General features: G+C 43.5%; 1 non-coding gene across 1 annotated transcript; it reads right to left on the reverse strand.

Annotated features, from left to right (window-relative positions):
* Positions 1 to 10,321: 10,321 nt before the first annotated feature.
* Positions 10,322 to 10,429, reverse strand: LOC120268798. The gene has a single exon (XR_005539036.1). It is a non-coding gene; the product is annotated as a small nucleolar RNA R71 (small nucleolar RNA).
* Between the last annotated feature and the right edge of the window lie 8,126 nt (positions 10,430 to 18,555).

Raw genomic sequence — 18,555 nt, forward strand, 5'->3', positions numbered from 1 at the left:
GAAGACGATTGTATGATCTCCCCTCATACTTGAGATGATGAGACTCATGATCATAATCTAGAGGTACAGAGACAGTGTCTATGTGATGATCATGCCCCCCAGAGACAACCAAGAGGGAGAGAGAGAAAGCAGAGAGGTTATAGCCTAAGCAGGTGGAGACCGAGGCACCCCCAACAACACAGGAGCCTCCTCCAGTGTGTATTTTTTGCCGAGTTGAGCCCATCATCATTTTGAGAGCCTCTAGTGGTGCTGTGGGGTACTATATTCAAATTTAGCTGAGGTTCACACAACACATGTCTTGAACCACACAGAAGTAATAACGTGTCTCGATATTGATAATTGTCTAAATGTAGGTGTTTTCGTATATATATCGTATTCATTTTGTATGTATTTTGTGAGGTTTGATACCTGTTTTATGCTTAATCATCTACTATTTGCTTTGTAGGGCATAAGGAAGCCATGGAGAATAAGAAGATATCATTAGTCGAAAAGACAAGAAAACAGGATTTTCATACCACTCCCCATACTACCCAGTATGGGGGCCGTATGCACTGTAGCAGCAGAATGATTTGGAGTTTTCTGCCCAGATTTCCATACTACCCAGTATATGGGGTCGTATGGAGGCCATATGCACCCCGTATGAAACGTGAATCTAGGGTTTTTGAGTGCTATACGACCCCCACACGACCCTTATATGGCTCGTATGTCGTGGGGGGTATAAATACTGACTTTTAGGGCATAACAAGGGGCTTTTTCCTGGGCTTATTTTGGGAGACCACTTGAGAGGCTTTAGGAGGACCTTGGGAAGGAGAAGAAGGGTAAGGAAGCTAGGAGGTCATTCAAGGCCAAGGTCCAAGACTCTTAAGGCAAGAAGGCAACATCATTCAAAGGGAGATCTACCACGATTGGAAGGTAGGAGACCCGCGGCTAGAGGAAGCATCATTCGGCATTCCTGTGGTGGGGGAAGCGTCATTCGGCATATATTCTACCTCCTCCTCCACCATTTCATCTAGGGAGTGTCACTTATACTTTTCTTTTGTGTTTCACTTGATTATATTGCTTGTTGTGGGATGATGACACACTAGACCCCTAAGGCCACCGGGTGTTGGTGAACCTTGGGTGGTTTTATCATGTATTTTGGATGATTACTTGTTAATTCCATGCTTGGGTAATTTTGAGATTTAATCCATCGTTTTCATGCTAAGTGCTACACTATGGAGAAATCAGTAGCTCTTTTATGATTGATATATGTAGATGTGACTTGCTCACATGTATTAGATCATGAATAGATTAGAAGGGGATACTTGTATCATTACGTCGAGAAATCGGGTGTTTGGTAGCCCTCCATGTAGGTTTAAGCCGAAGAAGAGTAGGCTTACTCCTAAGTGAGAATGTGGATTTGGAAGAAATTCCTATCTATGTTCGTATGGGGTTAGGGTTCAATTGCCGAGAAATTGGGGTTGTTCTAATATTGGAAACTCATGGGCCATTTTACCCTTGCATCTTTTATTCATCATCCATGTTTCATGATAACCCCTCAAGGGGATCCTCATCCATAGGCTTTTGCATTACATTGAGTTTCTTGCTTGCTTATTGCTTGTTCTCTCTAATGTGTTGATAATCTTGTTTTAGTTTTAATTGCACCTAGTAGAGTAAGTTCCCTCACTTGAGATCTTAGGCTAGATAATAGCTCAAGAAGGAGTAATAGGAGATCCTTAGGCCTGTGGAATACGATCCTCGTGTCTTCACACGAGGTATTACTTTGCGATCGTGTACACTTGAGGGGAAGCAATCAAGTTTTTGGCGCCGTTGCAGGGAACATTTAAGGAATTCTAGGAAACTTTTAGATTATTACTCTAGCCATTCAATTCTTTACTCATTTGTTATTGTTATTTTTATTTTCCTTTGATCTTAATAATTGAATTCATTCTCTATTCCTTTCTGTATAGTTCATCTTGTGAGTGCAACATAGCAAATCCGAACATCAAGTTGGAAGGTTATGTACACAGATTTGAAGGCTGGATTAATTGTCAAACTCAGCAACATTTTTCACACCCTCCAGGCAAATATTTATATACACTTTTACTATCAGGTGGTTCTAGCATATCTTATGACGGTGGCAGCTGCCACACAATGTTTGAGGCCTTTATGGAAAGTGGAACACCGTCAGTAGGAGGAGGAAACGGATCACCAATTGAATAGTTTGTTTTGACTACCGAGGACCGACAGTCTGCTACTATGAATCTCACCCTAGAGGACCATGTTGAAATGGGCCAGATGTTAGCAAAGGTATAGGAGGCTGGCTTGGAGCATCAGTATGGGCTACATGCAGGTCTAGGATATCATGTCGAATGTTTTGAGTTTCTTGTCCATGGTATAGACAACAGTTCCGATGAGAATGCGGTGCGAACAGGGTGATGGGATTTGGAACAGAGGTTTGATGCCATCAACTGAGGAAGCACCAGATTTGGAGTTGAAAACACTACCTAAACACTTTGAGTACACCTTTTTGGGAGAAGGTACACATCTTATAGTCATCATCTCTTCAAACCTAACAGTTGAACAAAAGAAAGGATTGGTGGATGTTCTAAAAAGGCATAAGAGAGTGATTGCTTGGAAGATTGCTGACATAAACGGGATAAACCCCTCTGTTTGCACTCACAAAATTCTAATGACAGATGAACACAGACCCAAAGCTTGCCGCAAAGAAGACTCAATCCAAATATGAAGGAAGTGGTTCGGACAAAAATCACTAAGCTTCTCGATGCGGGCATTATCTACCTGATATCAGACAGTGAGTGGGTAAGCCTCGTGCAAGTGGTTCCAAAGAAGGGAGGAAATACTGTGATCACCAATGAAAAAAATGAATTAATCCCAACTACTACAACTACCGGGTGGAGGGTATGCATCGACTATAGGAAATTAAATGATGCCACCCGAAAAGATCATTTTCCCCTACCATTCATTGACCAGATGCTGGAGAGACTAACTGGACATGCCTACTATTGCTTTCTGGATGGGTTCTCTGGTTATTTCCAAATTCCCATCGCCCCCAAAGATCAAGAGAAGACTACGTTCACTAGTCCGTATGGCACATTTGCTTATCGCCGCATACCTTTCGGGCTATGTAACGGCCCGGCTACCTTTGAGAGATGCATGACGGAAATTTTTGAGGACATGGTGGAAGATTTTATGGAAGTGTTCATGGATTATTTCTCCGTCTTTGGTGATTCATTCGATGTGTGCCTCAATAACCTTGAGCGGGTCCTCATTCGATGTGAAGAGACTAATCTTGTGCTAAGTTGGGAGAAATGCCATTTCATGGTCCAAGAGGGGATAGTCTTGGATCACAAAATTTTGAAAGAAAGAATTGAGGCCCACAAGGCAAAGATTTCCACCATCGAAAAGTTACCAGCTCCAAATTCTGTGAAGGCCATAAGAAGTTTATTGGGACATGCCAGGTTTTATAGAAGATTCATCAAAGATTTTTCTAAAATTGCTAGACCCCTTACAAGGTTGTTGGAAAAGGATGTCCCATTCGAGTTCGATAATGATTGCATGACGTCCTTCATGACACTCAAGGAGAAACTAATTCAAGCACCCATCATGGTAGCTCCAAATTGGGACACCCTATTCGAATTGATGTGCGATGCGAGTGACTTTTTAGTTGGGGCGGTGCTTGGTCAGCGGACAGACAAACATTTCCATCCCATTTACTACGCAAGTAAGACTCTAATGGGAGCCCAAGAGAACTACACTACAACTGAAAAGGAACTACTTGCCGTGGTGTTTGCCTTTGATAAATTCTTGTCATATTTTGTTCTTTCTTAAATGGTGGTGTACACCGATCATTCGGCTTTGAGGAACTTACTTAGCAAATCAGATGCCAAATCACGTTTGATAAGGTCTGTTTTATTACTTCAAGAATTTGACCTTGAGATTAAGGACAAGCGGGGAGCAGAGAATCTCACAACTGATCACTTATCTCGTTTAGAGGGCTCCGACACAAACACTATAAGAGAACAGGACATTAACGACTCATTCCCTGAAGAACACTTGTAAAATATCCTGGTAGTGGAAGAGAAGGAACCACCCTAGTTTGCCAGTTTTGCTAATTACTTGGTTGGGGGTGGTCATCCCGAAATGGTTTAGGTATCAACAAAGGAAGAAATTCTTTTCATACCTTAAGCACTACATATGTGAAGACCCATACCTATTCAGAGTTTGTTGCGATGAGGTTGCTCGAAGATATGTTTCTACGGCAGAGGGTGTATGCATTTTGAGGCATTGCCACTTAGGACCCACTGGTGGCCATTATGATGCAAATAGAACAACAAAGAAAATTCTTGATGCAGGTTTCTATTGACCATCGATAGTTCCCAAGACACCCAAAAATTCATTCAAGCTTGTGATAGATGTCAGCTGGGTCTGGCAACATATCTCGCCAGGACGAGATGCCCCAAAATTGGAGCCAAGCCTGTGAAGTTTTTGATGTGTGGGGAATTGATTTTATGGGACCCTTCCCGAGCTCCCATGAATACAAGTTCATACTCGTGGCAGTCGATTATGTGTCTAAATGGGTGGAGGCTCAAGCCTTGCAAAAAAATGATGCGAGGGTAGTCATGAAATTCTTAAAGAAATTATATTCCAGGTTCAGTGCACCACGTGCGATCATTAGTGACAGGGGCACTCATTTCTGTAACACCCAATTTGCAAAAATTGTGAAGCGCTATGGAGTCTCCCATAAAATGGCAACACCATACCATCCACAAACTAGCTCGAAAGTAGAAGTGTCCAATAGGGACTTAAAATGAATCTTGGAGAAAATCGTGATCTCGAATCCCAAGAGATTAGCGGAACAACTAGATGATGCCCTCCGGGCTCTGCAGTAACGCCTTTACAAGACTCCTATTGGAATCACTCCGTATAGGCTAGTCTATGGAAAAGCTTGCCATGTACCCTGCTGAGCTTGAGCATAAAAGCTTTATTGGGCTATCAAGTTTTTAAATCTCAATTCTTCTCTTGCAAGTTGCAAGAGAAAACTCCAACTAAATGAACTTGATGAGTGGCGCTCCATAGCATATGAGAGTTCGAAGCTCTATAAAGAAAAAGTAAAAAGAGTACCACGACTGCACGCATCAAGCACCCCTCAACAATTTCGTGAGGGAGATCAAGTCCTACTGTTCAACTCTAGGTTGAAATTATTTCCAGGGAAGTTAAGATCATGTTGGTCAGGTGCATACAAGGTCACTCAAGTCTTCCCATATGGGGCGGTTGAGGTAACCCACCCGGATAATGGCACTTTTAAGGTCAATGGGCAATTACTGAAATTATACTTCAATAACAACACTACAAGAGAAACCGGGGGTGGCTTCAAACTCTTTGAGCCCCCATGATGTAAGGAATGAGGTACATCAGGCTTGTGACGTTAAACAAGCGCTTCTTGGGAGGCAAACCAAGCCTTCGGTGGTGTTTTCTTTCATTTTTCGTATTTTAGTTTATAGTTCATTTCACTTTTCGTATTTGATAAGTGCTTGTACAATAAGAATGCGAAGCGTTCATTCGTTATGTTGAGCATTACTTTTCTCAGGTTTTTACACTAATATGTGTGTTTTTATGTTACTTTCGTGCAGGTAGGGTTATGAGGCTGAGTATTAAAGAAATAAGCCAATGTGGATTACAATGAAGCGATTTTGGAGGAAATCTTGATAAGGTTCAAACGCGAAGACATAGATCGTTGTGAGATGCTAGAGTGTGTGCCAACCTCCTCGTATTTGAGTTTGGCACATCCATTTGTAGGTGCACAAAGGCAGTCACACTCGGGCATTCCGACTTATGCACATAGAATAGGAGCTCCACCAACTCGCCTATCATTGAAGAAGCAAGTGATCCACGACGTGAACATGTGCCCATTTGCGTTACTCCAATGAAAGTATGGATTCGGGAAGCTATTCAGGCCAGATAATATAGCAGAAAGCATCGCAGCAACACGGGCCGCGAGTCATCGTGACGCAAGACCGCTCACAGCCGGCCGAAAAAATAGGAGTTCAGAGAATCCACACGGGCGTATGGAAATTATCCACGCCCGTGTGGAAATTCCCCACGGGCGCGTGAAGCATCCACGGCCATGCAATCGCCCGATTCCATCCCTATTTAAAGCCGATTCAGCCCCGATTTCAAGATTTGTTTCTCCATCTTTTCCCCAACTTGAGAGATGGCTTCAGCTAGGGTTTTGAGGGGTATTGGCCAAAGTTTTGGAGAGGTTCTATGGCTCCGACATCGTCATTCCTTAAGAAGAAGGTTGGTAGGGGAGCTTCCGTCGAGGCGTATCCTATACCGGACGAGGGAATCCTTGGACGATGAGTAGAGGACTTTCCACAAGACCATCGACACGACTATCGAGGGGGTTTCTTTATAGATTCATTGCTTTTACATTCTATTTCTTTGATTGTACTTAGCTCCATGGAGAGCTAAACCCCTAGTGGGTACTCGGGTATTGTGAACCCTAGGATGTATTTGTTTCTTTGAACCTCTTTATTATGCTGTCAATAAATTGATGTTTATTGTGAGTTCCAACCTTGAATACTTGATGGTGTGAACATTTCCCCTCGAGTGACACTAGGGTTGAGAGTTCTTGTTGGTAACCTTGTGAGTGAATGACACACCACGAGCGTTAGACAAAGCTAGGTTGGAGAGGGTTGAGAGGGTGAGTCGAGAGGTACAAGAGCGTCCCCTTTCCCCTCCGGCGTGATAGATTCTACCTCCGTTCCTCGAGTTTTTTGCTGTCATAATAGAGTGAATGGTCTAAGGGATGAACTTCCGCTGGGGCTTAGTTGCGCGTGCAACGGAGTGAAGCGTTGAGGTGATTTTAGTATCTAGGGCTCAATTGTGGTTAGGGACCTTCCACCTAGACCAAAGGGTTAGGTCTATAATAAGGAAGAGATTTATCACTTGGGATCCCTAGAGCTCATTATAACTCTATGCGAGTGCGAGGTGTTGAGATTGTTCGATTTCTCCTCCGGGACATGTATAGAGTTAGGCATAGTTGACCTTAGATTTGGGACTATGTAATTATGGATTTCCACGACTCACCGTTGCATTAATTAGGAAGAATAATAGAGGGTTCTTGCACTTGAAACAATTATCCTAGGCGGAGAATTATCCGGGTACCCCATCTTTATCGATTGCCTTACCCCCTTCTTTACTTTTGCTCTCTTGTTGCTTTTACTGTTGAGAATTGAATCATTGTCACACTCCGTATCATTGATCTTTTACATAGCTAAGAATGGAATTAAGTATTTTTATTCCCTACTCCCTGTGGATTCGATACCCGCTCACCCGGGATTATTACTTCGACAAACCCGTGCACTTGCGGGATATACGCAAGGGGATCTTGTCAAGTTTTTGGCGCCGTTGCCGGGGATTAGGCGTTTAGAGATACTTTGCACTTTGTTTTATTAGCTATTTCACCATATATTCTATTTCCTATCTTCTTATTCTATCATTGTTCTGACTTTTCCTTATTCTTTTTATTCTAGGAAATGACTAACATGTTTGAATCATTTGACACTATCATGAGAATGTTTGAACACGTGGAGCAGAATGTTCAAACAATTACATGGCATGACATGCCGTGTTATTCTCACCATGGGCAATGTACAACTCAACAGCCAGTAGAAAAATCAGTTGAAGAGTACATCGCCAGGATTCAAGGGCAAAACAGTGAATTAGATAATGTGATAAAGCAGTTTGAGGAATCCACGTCGGCGTCAATGAGCGACCAGTTACAGGAAAGTGTAGAAAGAATACTTGCTCAGTTTGATTCTACCTATCAAGACCAGAGGCAGGAACTCTTTTCAGTTGGGGTTGCTATTTCAAAAGTAGAACTATATGGAATGGACACGTTGATATCTGTTGCCGATTGTAAAGAAATAGGTACCCAGTTAGAACAGGAGGAGAATAACTGTGAACATGAGGCAAATGATTTCGAGGAGATTGATAAATTGAAGGAGGGCGGCTTGCACCCATCAATTGTTGAACCACCAGAACTTGAGCTTAAAACTCTTCCAACACATTTGGAATATACATTCTTAATGGAGGACTCTAAACTCCCTGTGATTGTAGCTTCAAACTTGTCGGCGGAGCAGAAGGATAAGCTTGTTAGCATGTTGAAAAAGCACAAATCAGCTATTGCATGGAAGATCTCCGACATTAGGGGTATAAACCCATCATTCTGCACTCATAAGATCCTAATGGAGGATGACTACAAATCTGTGATCCAACCTCAGCGAAGATTGAACCCGAATATGAAGGAAGTTGTTAAGGCGGAAGTAATAAAACTTTTGGATGCAGGAATCATCTATCCCATATTAGATAGCAAGTGGGTGAGCCTGACCCAAGTTATCCCGAAAAAAGGATGAATAGCGATGAGTGAAGAATGAAAAAGAATGAGTTAATGCCCACTAGGACGCATTCTTGGGTTGGCGAGTTTGCATTGACTATAGGAGACCGATGACGCCACGCCGGAAAGATCACTTTCCTTTGCCATTTATTGACCAAATGTTGGAACAACTAGCGGGGCATCATTTCTACTGCTTTCCTTGATGGCATGTCGAGATACTTTCAAATCCCAATAGCTCCGGAAAGATTAGGAGAAAACCACATTTACTTGCCCTTATGGTACTTTTTGCTTATAGAAGAATGGCTTTCGGGTCGTGTAACGCTCCTCGCAACATTCCAAATACTGCATGACGGCCATTTTTTTGATGACTTTCTCGAAGATATTATGGAAGTTTTTCATGGATGATTTTTTTCAAAGTGTTCAGGGGACTCTTTCGATGCTTGCTTAAATAATTTGGAAAGAGTTTTAGTGAGATGTGAAGAGACGAATCTCATCCTCAACTGGGAGAAGTGTCACTTTATGGTACAAGAAGGTATTGTCCTTGGACATGAGATTTCCCAGGCAGGTATGGAGGTGTATAAGGCGAAGATTGAGATAATTGAAAAGCTTCCTCCGCCTACGAATGTAAAAGGGATCCGCAGTTTCTTGGGTCATGCAGGTTTTTACAGAAGGTTCATTGTGGACTTTTAGAAGATCTCCCAACCGTTAACAAAACTCTTGGAGAAGGATACCCCTTTTGATTTCGGTAATGACTGTCTGAATGCATTTAATGTGCTGAAAGAAAAATAAGTGCAAGCACCAATCCTGACAACATCGAAGTGGGATGAGCCATTCGAAGTAATGTGTGATGCTAGTGATTATGCAGTGGGAGCGGTCTTGGGTCAGAGAAGAAGCAAGCAATTTCAACCGATCTATTACGCTAGCAAGACTCTCACAAGTGCACAAGAGAACTAATAGAGGGTTCTTGCACTTGAAGCTATCGTCCTAGGTGGAGCATTATCCGAGTACCCCATCTTTATCGATTGCCTTACCTTCTCCTTTACTCGTGCTCTCTTACTTGTTGCTTTTACCTTTGAGAATTGAATCATTGTCACACTTATCACTATTGATTTTTTACATAGCTAAGAAGCGAATTAAGTGTTTTCTATTCCCTACTCCCTGTGGATTCGATACCCGCTCATCCAGGATTATTACTTCGACAAACCCGTGCACTTGCAGGATATACGCAAGGGGACCTTGTCAAGTTTTTGGCGCCGTTGTCAGGAAGTAGGCGTTTAGAGATACTTTGCACTTTGTTTTCTTTGCTATTTCACCATACATTCTATTTCCTATCTTCTTATTCTATCATTGTTCTGATTTCTTTTTCTTTCTTTTTGGGTGCAGCTCCAGGTTATGACCTGAGAGAATCACTTAATATTGATTGAAGGAGATCCTGAGCTTGAATGTACACTTAGAAGAAAAGGGAAAGAGCCTGTGCAAGAACAATCTAATTTAGCTGATTTGGATGTGGAAGGATCTGAAAACATGTCAGAACAGAAAGAGCAACAACGAACATTATCCAATTATGCCATACATTCAGTGTTGGGGACACAATCGAGTATCGTGCGTTCCCCGATTACAGCTCAGAACTTTGAGTTGAAGCCGGCATTCATCCACATGTTGCGACAATCCACACGGTTCAACGGTTTGGCCGATGAGGGTTCCAAAGCAGTCATTTAGAGAGTTTTTCTCGAGGTGTGTGATATCTCGAAGATAAACGGAGTAACGGATGATGCCATCAAGTTGAGAGCCTTCCCATTTTTCCCTAAAGGGGAGAGCGGGCGATGGTTACACTCATTACCTAGAGCATCGATCACCACATGGGAGGAGATGGTAGAAGCTTTTTCTTACCCGTTATTTTCCTCCCCGGAAAATCCGCAAAGCTTTAGGAATGAGATCTCATCCTTTGTTCGGTTGGAATTGGAGTCTCTATTCGAGACATGGGAAAGGTTCAAGGAGCTCCCCGAGAAATTACCCGCAACACGGATTCCCGGAGTGGATGATTGTTCAGACATTTTTATAATGGTTTGAACCCGAGTACAAGGCAACTCTTGGATGCGGCAGCAGGAGGTACCTTAGGTAGCAAGACCCCCGATGAGGCCCGTCAGTTGATTGAAGAAATGCGGTTAAACAACTACCAATGGAATGCTAGGGAGAAGAAGAAAGTGGCCGGTCTCCATGAGATAGATGCGGTAACTTCATTGGCGGCTCAAGTGGAGAGTTTGAGTAAGAAGTTAGATCTTCTCACTTCAAATAGAGTGGCAGGCGTGACTAATTGCAATTGGTGTGGTGGAGGACATGCTCCTTCCGATTGCCCGATTTCTATTTGTGATGGTTCTTCGGTAGAGAATTTTGATTTTGTAGGTAATGGCATGAGAACTCAAGGAAACCCATATAGCAATACCTACAATTCGGGTTGGAAGAATCATCCCAATTTCTTATGGAGTAATCAGGGTCCACAAAAGGCCATGGGGTCACCAAGTTTCCAACAGCAACAACAAGCCCCTCAAGTGGAAAACAGAGTCTCAGGTTTGGAAACCCGAATGACTAACTTAGAGAAGCACTTGGCTAGATTTGTGCAATCTGCAAATACAAGGTTTGAATTAGTCGATGCTACACTTCGCAACCACACCGCCTCTTTGCATAACCTTGAAAATCAGGTGGGGCAAATTGCGAAGTCTCTCTCCGAAAGGCTACATGGAAGCTTGTCGAGCAATACAGAGACAAACCCTAGAGAGCATGTGAAGGCGATCACTTTGAGAAGTGGTCATGAGGTTGAAGGTAGGCTTCCGAGTGAGAAGCCAAAAGAACACGCACCCGAGGTTATAGAGGTAGAAGAGGGGACAGGCAAAGAGAAAGAGGTGGCACCCCCACCTTTCAAGCCAAGAATCCCTTATCCCTCTATATTGAAAAATGACCAAGGGCATGAACAGTACAAGAAGTTCCTGAGTTTGTTCAAGCAACTCCACATCAATATTCCTTTTGTTGAGGCATTGGCCCAAATGCCTAAGTATGCCAAGTTCTTAAAAGACTTGTTGACTAACAAGAGGAAGTTGGAGGAGAGTGCTTTAGTGATTCTAGATGCTTCATGCTCGGCGGTGTTGCAAAAGAATATGTCAAACAAGAAGAAAGACCCGAGAAGCTTCATCATTCCGTGTAATATTGGCAATTTAGGTGAGGAAATGGCATTGGCGGACTCAGGGGCTAGTATCAACATTATGCCATACACTTTCTTTCAAAAGCTAGGATTGGGCGAGCCTAGGCCTACTCGGATGACTTTGCAACTAGTGGACTGAACAGTGCGACATCCGAGAGGCATCATTAAAGACGTGCTTGTCAAGATTGACAAGTACATTTTTTCGATTGACTTTGTAGCGCTAGATGTCGATGAGGATGCAGATGTACCCTTGGGAGAGCGTTCTTGCGGACTTCCAAAGCATTGATTGACATGGACGACGGAGAGCTCACATTGAGAGTTGGAGATGACAAGCTCACATACCGCCTTGCAGAAGCCATGCGGCATTCTCTTGATTTCGATTATACTTTATACTTTCTAGAAATTACTGATGAAATTGTTGATGAATACATGCAGGAAATGTTCAATCCGGATCCGTATGAAGGTTTGTTCGACCAAGAGGAGGGACATGAAAATGTAATGATGCTTGGATTGACGGAAGAAGTACCGTCTACCCCGGGGATCTTGAAGAAGATGCTCCGGAAAATGAAGATGGCTAGGAAACGCCACCGAAAACACTCCAAGGCTGTTGGAGACGTCCGTGAACGGAAAGAGTTGGATGAACCATTGCTAGGTGGTCCCAAGCCCAATATTACACCCTCTACTTTCAAGAGATTGTGCTCATCATTCTTTCAAGTCATGGGTAAGAGGGCAAACTTCATCTATGAACACTCGTGAGGTAAGACAAGGTACGTCAAGCTTAGTGATGTTAAACAAGCGGTTCTTGGGAGGCAACCCAAGTGTTTACTATTTTCTTAGCTTTTAGTTTAGTTTGTTTGCATGAATAATCTATTAAGTGTTGGTGTCTTGATTTTTGGATGCTTGTGCTGAGATTTTCTTGTGTGCTTTGAGTATTCATCGTGTGTTTTCATGTGGAATTGGCGAAGTTTGGTCGTTTGAGCTCTATTTTCATGTTTTTCACTAGTAAAATTTGCATAATAGGGGCGGGGCTCGAGTGTATAAACATGTTCGGAGATTTTTCTGCGAGCTGCCCGAGACTTCTCTAAGAGCATCCGAGAGAAAACACTGCGGGTGTGGGGAAATTTCCATGCGCCGGTGGATTTGCCTGCATGAGCTCATCCGAGAAGGCATAGGGGCGTCGACGGCCCCTCGTGAGCGACCATCACGGCCTCACACGCTGTGGGTAATTTCCCAGCGCGGCGTGTGAATTCTGCGAGTTGAGCGAGATTATCCCGAGAGCACACAGGGGCGTTGACTCACCCCTGTGGGCGACCTTGTGAAAACCGCACGGGCGTGGGTAATTTCCACACACCCGAGCGAAACTCTGCAGAGGAGTTCTCTCCATCCCGAGAAGACACAGGGGCGTGTGGCTGCCCTTGTGAGTTGGGCATGTGTATATCCACGCCCGTGCGAAATTTCTGTACGGGCGTGTAGAAAACTTGGTATTTTTCTTGGATGTCCAGAGAAGCCACGGGCGTGCAGGGCGCCCTCCGGGCCCGAGCGCACAGGCGTGGGTATTATTTTTCCATCGCCTGCGTGTGAGATCGTTCAAAGTCGATTGAGAGTTTTTCCGGGCGCAGGCGTGTAGTGCGCCCCTGTGGTTCTCTTGTAATGAGGCGCACGGGTGTGGGTAATTTCCACACGCCCGTGTGAATGCACAGAATTCCATGAGACGCGATTTTTTCTTTAAAAACCATGTGATCTGTCTCATTCTTCATCTCCAGTCTAAGATCTCCTATTACTCCTTCTCGAGCTATTATCTAGCCTAAGATCTCAAGTGATGGATTTTTACTCTACTAAATGTAATTAAAGCTAAAATGAGAATATGACCAAATTAGAGAGAACAAGAAATAAGCAAGCAAGATAATCAATGAGGTGCAAAGGCCTATGGATGAGGATCCCCTTGAGGTGTTATCATACAACATGGATGATGATCTAAAGATGCAAGGGTAAAATGGACCATGAGATTCCAAGATTAGAACAACCCCAATTTTTCGGCGATTGAACCCTAATCCCATACGAACATGGATAGGAATTTCTTCCAAATCCACATTCTTACGATTGCATTAAGTACGACGAAATCTAACTTAGGATTAAACCTACTCTTCTTCGGATTAAACCTACATGGAGGGCTACCAAACACCCAATTTCTCGGCGTGATGATACAAGCATCCCCTTTTAATCCATTCATGACCTAATACATGCGAGCAAGTTACATCTACATGCATCATTCATAAAAGAGCTACGGATTTCTCCTTAGTGTAGCACTTATCATGAAACAATGGATTAAATCTCAAAATTACCCAAGCATGGAATTAACAAATTATCATCCAACATACATGATAAAACCCCCCAAGGTTCACTAACACCCGGTGGCCTTGGAGGTCTAGTGTGTCATCATCCCACAACAAGCAATACAAACAAACAAGACATGAAAGAAAAGCATAAATGACACTCCCTAGATGAAATAGTGAAGGAGGAGGTGAAGAATGTGCCGAATGATGCTTTCCCCACCAAAGGAGTGCCAAATGATGCTTTTTCTAGCCGCGGGTCTCTTTCATTCAAATCGTGTTAAATCTCCTCTTGAATGATGTTGCCTTCTTGCCTTGAGAGTCTTGGACCTTGGGCTTGAATGATATTCTAGCTTCCTTGCCTTCTTCTCCTTCCCAAGGTCGCCCAAAATCTCCCATGTGATCTCCCCAAAGTTGGCCAAGAAAAGGTCCACCGAAAAGTCCTTGTCCTGGCCTAAAAGTTGGTATTTATACCCCCCGAGGCATACGGATCGTATGGGGGTCGTATGGGGGTCGTATGGCACTCAAAAACCCTAGATTCGCAATCCATATGGGGTGCATACGGCTCCCATACTGGGTAGTATGGAAATCTGGGCAGACACTCCAAATCATTCCGCTGTTACAGTGCATACGACCCCATATTGGGTAGTATGGGGGTAGTATTAAATTCCTGTTTTCTTCTCTTTTCGCCCAAATGATATCTTCTTGTTCTCCATGGTTTCCTTATGCCCTACAAAGCAAATAATAGATGATTAAGCACAAAACAGGCATTAAACCTCACGAAATACATGCAAAGTGAATATGATATATACATGAAAATATCTACATTTAAACACATATCACAATACACATGGAATTCTCAAATCCCGAGCATCAAGCTCGATTTGAGAGACTTTCAGCACTTGGTTTTGGTCAGACTTGTTTCGCGGATTTGCAAGTGTTGAGAGATATTCAGTGGGGTGACGAGCTAGCTAATGAGATTGATGAGATGCTAGCAGTAGGAAGCATGAAGAGGCTACTGACGATCAGTGAGCCAGCTTACCGCGCATTGACGCTTGAGGTTTTAGCTTCTTTTGAGTTTCATTTAATGCATGGGAGATTTGACACTATGGAGCCTATACAGTTTCGGGCATTCAGACATCCATTTTCCATGACTGTCACTGAGTTTTCGATTCAGATGGGCATGTACGATGTCGCATATACAGGTACAGTGGAGTATGGATGTTTACCTGCGGATTTTCCGGTATCAGTGACTCCACATCATGCGTATAGGATTCTGTGTGGAGATGGGGAGTATGAAGTGGGGATGTCGAAGGCCACTAGCCTATCCTGGTTGAGCTACAGGTATTTATACGCGGTTATCATCAGGTCTGTGTCAGGTCAAGCTGATAGCACAACTGCTCTGACCAAGCAGGATTTGTTCTTTTTATACTCCATGGCCCGCAATGTGCCGACTCACTTGGGGTGCATATTAGCGGATATTCTGAGACACCAGGGTCAGTCTGTGAGAGTGGGTTTATTATTTGATGGCCCTTACATCACCAGGCTCATCTTGGGAATGGGTTTGGGGGATGCTTTACGTTGTGCTGAGAGGACAGTTCTGCCTACTCCTCTTGCGTTTGAGATGATCAGGATGATGGGGTTGGTCTGGAGATGTGGGCCAGGGGTCTATATTCTTGCTACAGCTACCCCAAAGAGCGCCACGAGCGGAGGAGATACTGCGTAGGATTCTCAGCAGAGTCCCAGACCCCCCGCAGCACAGGGTCCTCGAGCTTATGACCGTATTGAGAGGCTTAAGAGCATTGTGAGAGAGATTCAGACCGAGATAGCGGAGCTCCGCGCTATACAGTCAGCTCAGTATACAGATCTGATGGCCCGTTTCGACTTTCTATGAGATCTATTGAGATCCAGACCCTCGGCATCTACTGCACCCCCATCCTCTACCCCGGGACCGGTGGACCCATGATAAGTGCTTGAGTAGACATATTTTTATATATGTTTTACAGGCATTGAGCATCATTTTTACTGTGGTTTATGTCTCATATTGTGTATTTGGTGTTCTTTTATGCATATAGGTTGTGAATGCCTTGAAGAGTAAAAAGGAAGCAAAGATAGGCTATAAAGACACAATGTTGGGAGTTCTTGTTCAATTCAAGGACCAAGACACGAGAGCAGTTCATAAACGTGGAGATGTGTGCCAACTTTCAAGAAGATTCAAGTCAATTAACCATTTGGAAGGGCACAAAGGCAGCCACATCTTCATATTCCTTCTCTTTGTGAAGATTGCAAGACCTCTCAAAGATACGTCGATGAAGAAAAGTTTTATAGCCTACCACATGGACGTGTGCCCGGACATGTGGCCTTAAGAGAAGAGTGTTCGGATCGCGGTTTGTGAAAAGTACTCGTAGCAATTTCACTCGTATCAATCCGTAGCGAGATTCATGCTCACGCGGCGCGTGGAAAGTTCTTGCGACCCACGCGAGCGCGTGGAAAATCCACACGGGCGCGTGAGGGCACGTGACAGATGCGATCTAAGGCCTATAAATAGCCGTTTTGCCCTATTCTTTCTCATCTTTTGTGCGGCTCTTGAGGGTGAGAGCGGCTAGGGTTTGGAGAGGAGGTCTTTGCGGCTTTGGAGGCGCTTCATCACCAACTTTGATCGATTCCTCCTCCGTCATAGCATCAAGGAAGCCACCGGTGAACCTAGCTTCGAGTGGGTCCTTCAAGGCGTCGAAGCTCTCCATCAAGGCCATCGGTTCATATATAAGGGGTTTATTTCTATGGTTTTAATGTACTTTCATTCATTGATGGTGTGTTTTTGTATGTTGCTCCATGGAGGGCTAAAACCCTAGAGGGTATTTGGGCTTGTGAACCCTAGGATTCTCATCTTTTGTGGATTTGCTTTGTGTTTCTATTTAATCCGAGTTTGATTAAGTTTTAATCTTGTATTCTCATTGCTTGCTTGTTTAATTAATCCTTGTGGTTGATTGGATTTGCATGATTTGTTGCCTTGGTGGGAGAGAGATCTCCATTAGGGTTAGAACCTCAAGATTGAAGAGGGTTGAGAGGGTAAATCATGAGATAGTGAAGTATCCCCTTTCCCCTCCGATTGGTGTATTCTATCTCCATTCCCTAAGCTCTATGCAACCATATTTGGTGTGAGGCGTGAGATTGCTCGATTTCTCCGCCGGGACCTTGTAGGGGGTTAGGATCCTTCGCCGGGAATTAGGGTTGGATCAATCTTTAGGAATTGGATACACAATTTGGAATCCCTAGAGTGCTTTGCGGTCATATGTGGTGTGAGGTGTTGAGATTGAGCGATTTCTCCACCGGGACCTCGTAGGGGACTAGTATCGGTGATCTAGAGATAGACCCGATTATGTTTGGATTTCCACGACTTAACTTACTCATCATAGAAACACTTTGCTTATCCGGTACCTAATACCTGAATCCTAGGGGGAGCAATGCCCGAATGCCCCACTTTTACTGATTGAGATTCTTCTTCCATTTTACCCTTGCATATTCGTCTCCGGTGTTCATCTCTTCGCACATTAGATCACCACACTATCCCATTATCATTAGGCTAGATAGCAGAGAAGAAGTTAGTACTAGTAGCCCTGTTCCCTGTGGATTCGACTACCCGACTCACCGGGTAATTATTACTTCGACACCCGTACACTTGCGGTTTACGCACGCATATTCGGACGTGTCAACCCACCATGTGCGTCTTCACCAGCAGCAGCACCGGAGCCCGAGGGCGACACCGACACTTGACTTGACTTTATTTTTCTTTATTTTGCATTTTATTTCGGACTTTTTCACTCAGAAAGGATTTTTCTTCTGAGTTTATTTTCATTTTGCATCTTGAGTTGTATTCATTGTCTATCTTTTATATGTACTCGAGTTGTTTTTGTTTTTATTGAACTTCACTGAACCCCCTCGTGTATGCGTGCAGATGGTCTTGTCATCATTGGAATTGAGAGTTAGTCATGGGCACGGCCAAGGTGCTTAGGCACTTGGCCGTGTGAGCTTCACAACCCTTCGGAACACCACTCCAATGGAATTAGCTTCATCAAACGCAACACTAGGAGTCAGGGGAGTATTGTTTTGATTGCTTCTCCCACATTTGCTTTTGAATGATATACATTGTGAGTGAGCTTGCATGTGTACATTGAGGACAATGTACATCTTAAGTGTGGGGGGGAGTTTCATAGTGCACACATCTTTTCTATTGTTCTTGATTGAAATATGCTCACATAGCAAATGGCGGTTCACCCTAGTTGCAATGATCATATTCTTATGTTTAGGAGAATTTTTAACATTGAATATTTTCATGCTCTAGTTTTGCTTCAATTTCTAGGAATTTTTGCCCGATTTACACTCAGTGCACTATTCACTCTTTAAACTCGTTTGGAAACTCATGTTCGATGTTAAAGGGACTAGTTGTAGTATATCTGTTTGATTTTTTCATTGAATATTTTCATGCTCTACTATTAATTGTTAATTTTTTCGATTATGAAGTTTATCTGTTTGATGTTTGTTCCCTTTACTTGCTATTGTTCATTTTTCGATACGAGAACTTGACCCGATTGAGAAACCACTCAACTTTGGCTTGATGAAAAGTTCAG

This window comes from Dioscorea cayenensis, chromosome 1 (assembly GCF_009730915.1).
Source record: "Dioscorea cayenensis subsp. rotundata cultivar TDr96_F1 chromosome 1, TDr96_F1_v2_PseudoChromosome.rev07_lg8_w22 25.fasta, whole genome shotgun sequence".
Classification (NCBI taxonomy): domain Eukaryota; kingdom Viridiplantae; phylum Streptophyta; class Magnoliopsida; order Dioscoreales; family Dioscoreaceae; genus Dioscorea; species Dioscorea cayenensis.